We start from the raw sequence: 11,263 nt of genomic DNA, 5'->3' as shown, positions 1-11,263 counted from the left end.
TTTACTAGTTTAAAAACATTCAACGTTCAACTAGCCGATCTATCGACACTTTGCGAGCTTATAAGATTGCCTATTTGAAATATTTTAAAGTTTAAAATATTTTTAACTTCTACTTTGATCTGATACTGATCTACCTGATCTAATCCATACTATTTCACTCTTATCTAATACATACTGACCTACTCTGATCTAATTCATATAGTACTATTCTATTCTATACTCTGGTCTGATCTGGTACAAATTATGTTCTGTTCCATTATGCTCTCCTCTGTTCCTTGCTCTACTTGTACTCCCTTGACCAGTTCTGTCCTGTATTCCTTTATTCTATTATAGGTTTCTGTACTGTTCTCTGTTTTGTAATATTCTATTACATTGTATTCTATATTGCACTATTGTGCTCTCCTCTGTTGACTATTCTGTTTGGGAGTGTTTGTATTGATGCCCAGGGCAACTGGAGAGACGAGAAGGCAAGCATGAAGAGGAAACGAGAGGAGAGTAGGATGGAGGATAGGAAAAGTGCTTAGGGCTATTTTTTGTAGCACAGGCTCCAAAATAGTTGTCTTATTTTAGACCCTGTCCCCAATAACCGAAGAGTAGCTGCAGGTGAGGGGAGACAGACACACACACACGCACACATGCACCCACCCACGCACGCATGCATGCACGCACGCACGCACGCACGCACGCACGCACGCACGCACGCACGCACGCACGCACACACACACACACACACACACACACACACACACACACACACACACACACACACACACACACACACACACACACACACACACACACACTGAACAAAACCGGGGGAGGGAGAGAATGAGCAATGGACACAGCAACAAACAAAAAAAGATAGAGTTGACAAAAAGTAAGAGTGACAGATGGACTGAAGGGGAGGCAGAGATATGGAGAGAGACCAAAACAGAGAGAGACAGAGATTTAACAAGCGACCGCGCAATGGTGGCACAAGCATTATTGGGTGACTTACATACAAACAAACATCTGAACTGTGAAAAATTTGACATATTTTGACGTGGCTGATAATTAGACCCGTTTTATCTTGTGGGGGAAATTCAGTTTAACCCAGCTGATTGCTGTCTACGTTGTTCGACTTGGGCGCAGGGCGGAACAGTTAAGTTAAGCGCCTTGCTCTCAAGGACACCTCAACACATTGCCCGGGCTCGAACCTGGGACATTAACTGTTTCCCAGGCGGCTTCTATGCTGATTCAGCTATGGCCGCCCGTGTTGGATACCATGGTGTCACAAGTCTGATGAGTTTGCTGATTACAGGTGTGTAGTACTATAGTACAAACAAACAAACACACGCACGCACGCATGCACGCACTCACGCACGCACGCACGCGCACACCAATTATGCAAACTTTTTAGAGACATTGCAATTATTTAAATGTATTTCTCCTCACCCTAACCCATAACAGAGTCTGCACAGGATGTGGCTGTGTAATCTAAATCTAAAAGCATGCCTACAGTACATATATGTCAGGACACACACACACACACACACACACACACACATTCCCCACACAGGGACAAAGTAGTGGCATATAGTAACCAAATACATTTACTTGAGTAGGCTACTCTACTTATCATAGGCCTACTACAAGACAAATATTGTACTTTTGACTCCATTACATTTCTAGGAAGGTTGCCAAGTGCCATTACTCGTTACTTTGGATTGAAGATAGGTGGGCACTATAGGTATATAGGACATGCAAATATCTGCCAATAGGAGGAATTTATCTCAGTGAGATTAGTGCATTACACTTGGTGTTAGATGTTGACATAATTATTTTCAGTCTGGACAAATACTAACACACACACACACACACACACACACACACACACACATACACACACACACGCACACACACACACGCACACACGCACACACACACACACACACACACACACACACACACACACACACACACACACACACACACACACACACAGCCTGAGAGCAGTGTTGAGTGGTCCAACAGTGTTCAACCGGAGACAAGTAATGGACTGTGACGGACCGCTAGCTCAGCTTAATTCACACTGCCTGCTAATTGTGTGTGTGTGTGTGTGTGTGTGTGTGTGTGTGTGTGTGTGTGTGTGTGTGTGTGTGTGTGTGTGTGTGTGTGTGTGTGTGTGCGCGCGCATGTGTATGTGCATGTGTGTGTGCGTGTGCGTGTGTGGGGGGGGGCTTACATCTCATATTTCTTCCATAGAAATCTATCACAGTACATTTGCACATCCATTGTGTTAAGCGGGTTGGTACAGGACTTGACCATGCGTCACCGGTTTGACACAATTATGGGAAGAAACGTCAGATGGTGAAGAAACGGGGCTATGCTGTCACATCGCATCTTGATGAGGGTAGATGATTATGATTACTATTATTCCATCAAACAGGTGAAGCAGTGGGTGCTCTTGAACCGTTGTGTTCATAGTTCATAGAGAGGGCTGTTATGTTCATTTGTTCATGCTTAATGCTGTACCCATTCAGGACGGGAACCCCTTTTGGGGTTCTTGTTGCCATCTACAATATATAGCAAAAATCAACCTCAGTCCTAAATGGGTTTTTAATGTAGCAATATTGCTGATATGTATATGCCTACATTGGGGACTGCTATGTTTAATTCACGGGCATACATGTATATGGTAACGAAAACCCATTTTTCTACATTATAAAGAAATGTCATGCCATTTCTTTAACGATATTAAATATTTCTATCTTAGTGTTTATCTTAGGGCCCTTTTGCAATACCCTCGCAGCACACCAGTGGGCCCCAGCCCACAGGTTGAGAATCTCTGTAGATGATGTCACGGGCGGGCCAGGAAGTGAGGTCCCAATTAGAGCTACGCCTTTTCCAAGTGTATCCCTGGGCTGGACCAACCTCTGGCCCTTTTTGAAACCCGCTCCTCTGCACTCGCTCTACAGTACACACTTCCACTCGGTATGCGCGTTCACACGAGGCTGCGCCACATTAAGTGTCGTCTGAAACCAAGCAGCCTTGAGTGGAAGTGGCTTATAAAGCCCTCAAGGGCGAGTCTATGCTGATCTAAACTCGATTGGCTTGTGCAGCCTTGCTCTCTGCCCAAATGGAAAACGCGACCTACAAATGTAAGTACCACCACAAAATAAATTACATTTGCTCTTCTTCTGATGCAGAATAGACAACGCTCCAACTGATGTTCACAACTCACAAGGGCTCTTTATTTACCCAGTGTAAGACACCGTGAAAAACTGTAAATGAAATCACACAATCAAAACACCTTTTAACACAATGACTTATAAACACCATGAATTTTTATGAAATGTCCTTTTTGACAGTCTTGACATGTCCATATTAATGAAATCCACATGTTGCACAAACAAATACACGATGTAATGCAATATAACTGTACAAACAAAATAACAGGTAACACGAAAACACGTCCAGCTGATGCAGCTGCTACGCGGAACCATGGCAACGAAGGGTGTCTGTTTCCTCTTTCTGCACAAGGCTATGTAAGGAGGGCGAGTGCATTCCTAAAGGTTTTATATAACCAACACCCGAATCAAGGGAACTTGATTCAGCTGGAGGGGCACTTCCTGATGAGGGCTAAGAGCACTTGTCAATCAAGGGACTGGATTAAAAAAGATGGTCTGTCTTTTACGTAGCAAGGCAATGCATCTCTGACAAGCTGCAAGGAGCACAATACTGTGACTCACACTGACCTCTGACCACATGAAGGGTGGTCAGCAAAAAAAAAATCCTTTTGGGCATCAATGCCATTTTTAGAATGGACGCACAGGCATGTTGGGTAACAATTCTCCCTAAGGTCCCTAAAGGTTGTCTAGTAGAGCCATTAAAGGATGCTACAACACAGAGGTCATCGTCCCTGTCAGTGTGAGACAGAGAACAGGGACATAGACTTAGAGTGACGCAGAGAGAGAGAGAGAAGGAGAGCGAGGGCGAGAGTGTTTGTGTGTGTGCGTATGTGTGGAGGGGTTGAGTGTATGTGTGTGTAGGTGTGTGTGTGTGTGTGTGTGTGTGTGGGTGTGTGTGTGTGTGTGTGTGTGGGGGGGGGGGGGGGGAGAGCGGGCTATAGTGACTCAGCTGATGGTCCATAGACATCCCCTCAGCCAGATTGCTCATCTCCATGCGTTCATGCTTGCTTGCGGTGGGGGGTGTTAGGCGTGCCAGTATGGCCTCTGGGGATGATTATATGTACACAGAAATGTCACATGATGTGACACTGTATATCTACAGTGCATGACATGTGTGAGACAGTGCCATAATCCATGTCTGCATGTATTGTATACAGTTCATGTCTATTTGTATGGATATGGTTACGGAAATCACTAAGAAAATCATGACTGGATGCATCACCACCTGGAACAGGAACTGACATGCCCTCACTCACCCGCAAAATGCTGCAGATGATGGTAGGGACAGCCCAAGGCATTATCAAAGACCCCAGCCACCCCGACCATGGACTGTTTCAATTTCTACAATCAGGCAAGCGGTACAGTAGCCTCAACACCCGGATCAGCAGGAAGTTACAGTAGGCTTATGAACGACCAGTCTGTCTCGAGAGACACATTCTCACCACATATATAGCAAATGACTGGGCAAACGGTGCTGGAGATTAGCTGCACACAAACAGAAGAACACATGGACGAATGGACAAACGGATGGATACACAGTCTGACAGACGGACAGGGTGCAAAACAGACTCTCTCCCCATGCATGCCTTCGGCCTGGTGGAGACAATTAGCTGCAGCTGTCTTTGCCTATTACCATATCTGTGTGTCCAAGAGAGAGAGAAAGAGATGTTTTCAGAGACTTGGATTCCCCATCTTCAATAGTTTGTTGCAACTGTGCGTCTAATAAAAAGCTGTTCAGCCAAAGGCTAAAACTGCTCATGCCTCTAATTGCGAATGCAGTGAGCACTTACTATGAGACCTAGCAGATCATGTCTGTCTGTGTGTCTGTCTGTCTGTCTGTGTGTGTCCCCCCTTTGTGCCCATATATGGAGCTACGTCCAAATATGTGAGTGTGTTGCATCAATACGTCACCATGACTCAGCCATAACCATATAAGGAGTCCCCAAAGCAGCTATACGTCCAAAACCCAAATATGTACGAGCTGCGTTCGCTTCCCGCGTTTGCGCGTCTTACTGGTTCCAAAGAAAGCTGTATTTGGCACTATGGCCCTTATTTATCAACGCGGTGTACACCGCCTAAGTCTTTATTTAGAATTTAGCAAGTTGTCTATCTATGCCAAGCCTTGACATTTCCCAGAATGTTACCAAGGTTAGTTAGAAAAGCACCAATGTGGCCTGGGCAGGACTAGCGGTCCACGGGCACCTAGGCTCCTAAAGCCTGACAGCATATTGTGGGTTTGAGTCCCGATCCTGACAAACTTTGCTGTATGTCACTCCTAGTCTCTCTGTCTCCACTTACTGCCTCCACTTAAAGCCCCCAACAAATCTTACAGAAATAAAATAAAATAATCAAGCACCGATGTTTGCAATGATTTATGATTTACAGATGATCTGTACAGTTTTTCATTAACGTTAAATTGCAACAACAATGGATATGTTTACCATTCTTTGAAGGAATAACCTTTTGTTACCATATTGTCGAGTATTTATTCAGCCTATTGAGGGCATCAAGCTTTGACAACCCATATAGATTTTCTCTGGATAAAGTCAGCCATCTTCACCTGGATTCAAATCATTATTTTCAACATTGACCAAACTGTAGTGGGTTGAGCTTTCTTAGTCATGTGACACTCCAATCACCCATATTCTATTCTACGTCCCGCCTGCTCTGATTGGCCTACAGACACTACCCGTCTTGCCAGACTGTCCTCCGAGACGCGAGGTTACTCCGTGGGAAATAAGAGAATGACAGCTTGGCACGCGACAGTAACAGTAGTTTATTTTTGTAGAAGAGGTAAACTAATAGTTTATTCCGTTTTGCTTTTATTGAATGATTGATTGAACACGTATTTAAAATAAACGGCATAAACAATATATTAGTTTGCCTCCTCTACAAAGTATAAAAGTTACTGTTGCGCGTGCCAAGCTCTTGTATTATATATCGTACTTATTTATTTATTTCCCACCACGGAGTAACCTCGCGGCAGACTATCCAGCATCATGCATGTATCCTCCACCTCTGAGGAAAGTCTGGTGCGGCCGGCAGTGTCGGTAGATCAATCAGAGGCAAGCGGGGCGTTACCATGTCTATGCTCGGACGTAGAATAGATGTACGCATTCAGGACAGCTGAGACACACCTGGCTGCTGACTGAATAAAAGGGAGCCACACCCAGCCATCAGAGTAGCTGGCTGGCTTGTGTCTGCCTGGTGATGTGTTGGGGTTGTAGGTGTAAGCGTGTCATTGACGGCATCTGACAGTGGGCATTCCACCCTGGATAGGCTGCGTTATTCCCCCCACCTGTTGCTGATATGTTAGCTCCAGATCGTTAGTGGCTTGCTTCCCCATGGACCAGGGAGTACTGACAACGTTTATGATGCAAACCAACATTGTGGCTTTAGAGGGCGTAGTTATTAGGCTGCTATCTTCCCAGTTGCAGTCGGTGTGTCATAGTCCTGCAGGTGGTTGGTCGGTGTGTCATAGTCCTGCAGGTGGTTGGTCGGTGTGTATCATTATATATCATATATATTCACCCTCTCCCAGGGTGGTGTAGTCTGGTGGTTATGTGTCCTGGGTCATACAGTATATATATATATATATATATATATATATATATATATATATATATATATGAGACAAAAAAGGGACTCCTGCACATCCAAAAAGACCCGTAGGAGGTGCAAGTCTAGTTAGCAGGCATAGACATAAAAATGCCTGCATCAACTTGTTTATTAGCACAAATTTAGTTTATTAGTCTAATAAATAAGTTGATGCAGTAAGTTGTCCGTCTTTTGATTGATTGATTGAAATCTTTATTAACAGTTTGCAGAATTACAGTACATTTCAAGCACAAACTCAATACAAAGACTGTTAACTGTGAGTGGACGACCCAATTAAGCCTTACACTTGTTTACAACAGGGTCCACATTGTTCAATTCATCAAAACATTTAGAGACAAACAAATAGACACTTCTATGTAGTTAAAGAACAGAACAGGAATTCATCATATAGGAAGCGAAAAGGGAAAAAAAGTATATACAGTGAGGGGAACAGGGGGATAAAAGAAAAGAAAACGAAAGACAGAGTGTAGGGCGCCTGCACACAACACCATGCGTTGATGCCATGTGTGCATATGTGCAGGCACCCAACACCACGTCCATACAAAAACATAGTACAATCCATAGTACAAAGACAGAGTGTAGGGCGCCTGCACACAACACCATGCGTTGATGCCATGTGTGCATATGTGCAGGCACCCAACACCACGTCCATACAAAAACATAGTACAATCCAGATACAAATTCAGCTTTTACAGAGGCCAGTTTCGAATTGCAGCCATCCGTAGGTGCCCTTTGAGAGCAGTTTTGAAGGAGCCAAGGGATTCACATGTCTTAATGACTGTTGGTAGGGCGTTCCACATTTTGGTCGCATAGGAGCGAAAAGAATTTAGTCCCTTGTTTGTGCCGAATCTGGGTTGTACATGGTTTGTTGCACTCCCTCTGGTGTTGTGGGTGTGGACTTCGTTTACATTAAGGAAGTATTTAGACAGGTACATGGGTATCTTGGTGGTGTATCTAATCTTGTGGACCAGACCCATTGCAAGATGCTGTACTCTGTCGTCGACCCTAAGCCATCCCAGCCTGTCAAAGTGGGCAGGGGTGAGGTGGGTTCGGGGGGTGAGGCCAAGTAGGAGCCTGACCAGTTTGTTTTGGGAGGTCTGGAGCCTTGTTTTAAGGGCCTTTGAGGTGCTGTGGTACCAGGAGGTGGATGCATAGTCAAAGAAACCTTGTACAAGGGCTCCTGTTAAGGTCTTCAAGGTGTTTTTGTCGACCAGTGAGGAGATCCTGTAGAGGAATCTTGTTCTTTGATTGACTTTTTTGATTACGTTGGTGGCCATCTTATCACCGGAAAGATTGGCCTCCAGGATGGAACCTAGGTAGGTAATTTGATCCTTCCGTGTGATAATATCATCACCAACTCTAACCAAGAAGCCATCTGCCTTTTTGAGATTACTATTTGATCCGAAGAGAATGGATTCAGTTTTTCCCAGGTGTAAGGATAGTTTGTTATCAGCGAGCCAGGTGCAGATTCTACCGAGTTCAGAGCTGAGGGTCTTTTCAACCTGCAGTTTGTTCCTGTCCGAGACCAGCAGTGCTGAGTCGTCTGCGAACAGGAACAAGTTGCAGTCACAAGCTGAAGTCATGTCGTTTACATATATTAGGAACAGTAAAGGCCCTAGTATGCTTCCTTGTGGGACGCCACAGCTCACTGGGAGGGGGGGGGACAGTGTTCCGTTCACTTCCACCATCTGTTCTCTCCCCTCCAGGTAGGATTGCATCCAGCTCACTGATGTGCTATCAAAACCAATAGCTTTAAGCTTGTTAACCAGTATGGAGTGGTTCACGGTGTCAAAAGCCTTTTGGAGGTCCAGCATGACCATGCCGCAGTATTTTCCAGCATCCACCTCGTGTTTGATGTGGTCGCTCAAATAGAGAAGGCATGTGTCAGTGGAGTGGGATGTTCTGAAACCAGATTGGAACTCGTACAACAATTTATTAGTGGCAAGATACTTTTCAACCTGTTCATAGACTATTTTTTCCATCACTTTCGAGATGGAGCTTAGAATAGAAATAGGGCGGTAGTTGCCGGGTTCTAATTTGCTCCCTTTTTTGTACAGGGGGGTTACTTTGGCCAGTTTAAAATCTCTGGGGACCTGTCCTTGTTTGATGGAGAGGTTAACTATGTGGGTGATGACTGGAGCTATGGAAATGGCTGAGTCTTTGAGAAATTTGGAGGGAATATTGTCATGGCCAGTGGCCTTGTGGGGTTGGAGGGCACTCAGTTTCTTAAGTACCTCCTCAGTTGTTACCATTGTCATTTTAAAATCATCTTTACAAACACCTAGGTTTTTGTAGAAGCCTTTGATGTGCTCTACACCAAAACGCCCAGAGTGGGAGGGCAGTTTGTTAACCAGCATTGTTGCAATGTTTGTAAAGAAGATGTTCAAGTGATTGGCTACATCAACCTTGTCAGTGATGAGGGTGTTATTTGATTTGATGTTTATGTTAGTAAACCTGGTTTTAAGTTTCTGACCACAGCCTAGTTGGTTGTTTAGTAGCTTCCAGAGCTCCCGAGGATTGTTTTTGATTTCCTCGGCTTTATCATTGATAAAGTTACTTTTGGCTGATTTGGTCATGGCAATTACACCGTTTCTTAGCTTGTTACATTGGGTTTTAAGGATGCACAGTTTGGTTTGGAGATCACTGTCGAAGCGCTTAGCTAGCTTGGACTTGCATTTAAGAAGTTCAGAGCATTTGTTGTCTCTGGCTTTCATTGCAGTCAGTATGTCCGAATTCATCCATGGCTCCGAGCGGGTTTTGACCCTGATGGTTCTCAGAGGAGCCATGTTGTTTAGTACTGTTGTAAATTTGGTTTTAAAGCCAAGCCATGCTTCTTCGACTAGTGAGCTCCTGAGCACATCGGACCAATCCAGTCTCTCCAGTTCTAGGTTAAAGGCCTCACTAGAGTAGGTTTTGAGGTCTCTAGATATGACTGTTTTGTGACAGTCAAATTTTAGTTTCTGTATTTTGCGGGTACAGAAAATCATAAAATGATCACTGAGCCCACATACAATAACCCCTTTCTTGGAGATTCTGGTCTCTGTTCCCTGGAGTGTGCAGTCCCTTCCTTGGAAGGTTTTTCTCTTTTTTGATATATATATATATATATATATATATATATATATATATATATATATACACACACACCTTTTTTTTGCTCAAAACCTGCACATTGGGGGTTTGATATGTGCATGCCCTTCTTTTTTAAACTTCTGTAATGTAGTCGTACTCACTTTTCATATCGGGCATACAAAGGACAAGGACCGACAAATAACAGATCTCCATCTATGGGCATAAAAGAGACCAGGACTATTACAGATACAGAGACTTCAGGGATCTCCATATACAGTATAGAGATCCTGTGGAATCGTTTTTTTTTTTAAATTCTCTTGTGGTTTACTCCCATATTGCAAGGAGGCTCTCCAGTTCTGTGGGGAAACACAGGACGTTATCCCAGAATGACTTGGGCACCGAACTGTGTTTTCCCAGAAGGTTTGGCAGGTTTGAGAAGAAGACCAGAGACACTTTAGTAAAAATTAACTTGACACATTGATGAATGGTTTTGTTGAAAATATAGCCACCAGATAAAACTAACGTTCATCTTTAGACTGCTTGGGAGGTCAGACAATATATGTGTACAGTGTGTCCAATCAAGGAATTGATGTTTGAGAGGTGATGTCTGGGGAGATCTTTTTCTTTTTTTACAGAAGGTAGAGAGAAAAGAAAGATTATTCAAACAGGGCCCAGAATTCAGAGAGTCTGGTTGAGTCAGTCATGTATTTTGGGTGAACATCAAAGTCTTTGGGTGCATCCATGAATGTATTTAATTAACTGCTTCTTTTTTGTGATTAAACCGTCTCTTTTAGTTCTCTTTTAGTGGCTGCTAGAGCGTCACAGTCCCGTCCCCATTCATTTTTCCCATAGACGTTTCAAAAAGTATTTATGTATTAAAATACCTATTAAGCCTCGGACAAAGCCACCACGTTTTATACAATAAATAAACAACGTTTTGGGCCGATCAAATACCGATAATACGATTATTTCCTAATAAATGCTAATAAATGCTAGGGAGTTATAGGAGTTGGAGTGAGTTGGACTGAATTGAATGTGAACAGTTCAGACTCTGGGTATTTTGTCACATGTTTGAGCGGTGCCTCTGCCTTGCACCGCTCCAATGACTGGCCGCGTGTGTAGGTCTGTATTAGTGATGCACAATATAATCGGTAGCATATCGAAATCGGCCATAAAAATCACACCTGTGTGAAGTGAGGGGCGCTAATATATTAAAGTCTAACTCATGTTGATTAGGTAATACAAAACAAACGGTGCAAACACAAACATGAACCCATTTTGGGCGGGAACCACTTTTGGTGTTTTAAACATTATGTTAAAATGTAGCTATTGAAAAATAGCAGATCTACTCATAGCTACAGCTTGTAGGTCTGCTATTTTAGAAAAGTCGTTAAAATGTGGTG

The sequence above is a fragment of the Protomyctophum bolini genome (genome assembly GCF_963924005.1).
Source record: "Protomyctophum bolini genome assembly, chromosome: 14".
In the NCBI taxonomy this organism is placed as follows: domain Eukaryota; kingdom Metazoa; phylum Chordata; class Actinopteri; order Myctophiformes; family Myctophidae; genus Protomyctophum; species Protomyctophum bolini.
The sequence above is the reverse complement of the archived record's forward strand: the minus strand, read 5'-3'. Positions refer to the sequence as shown.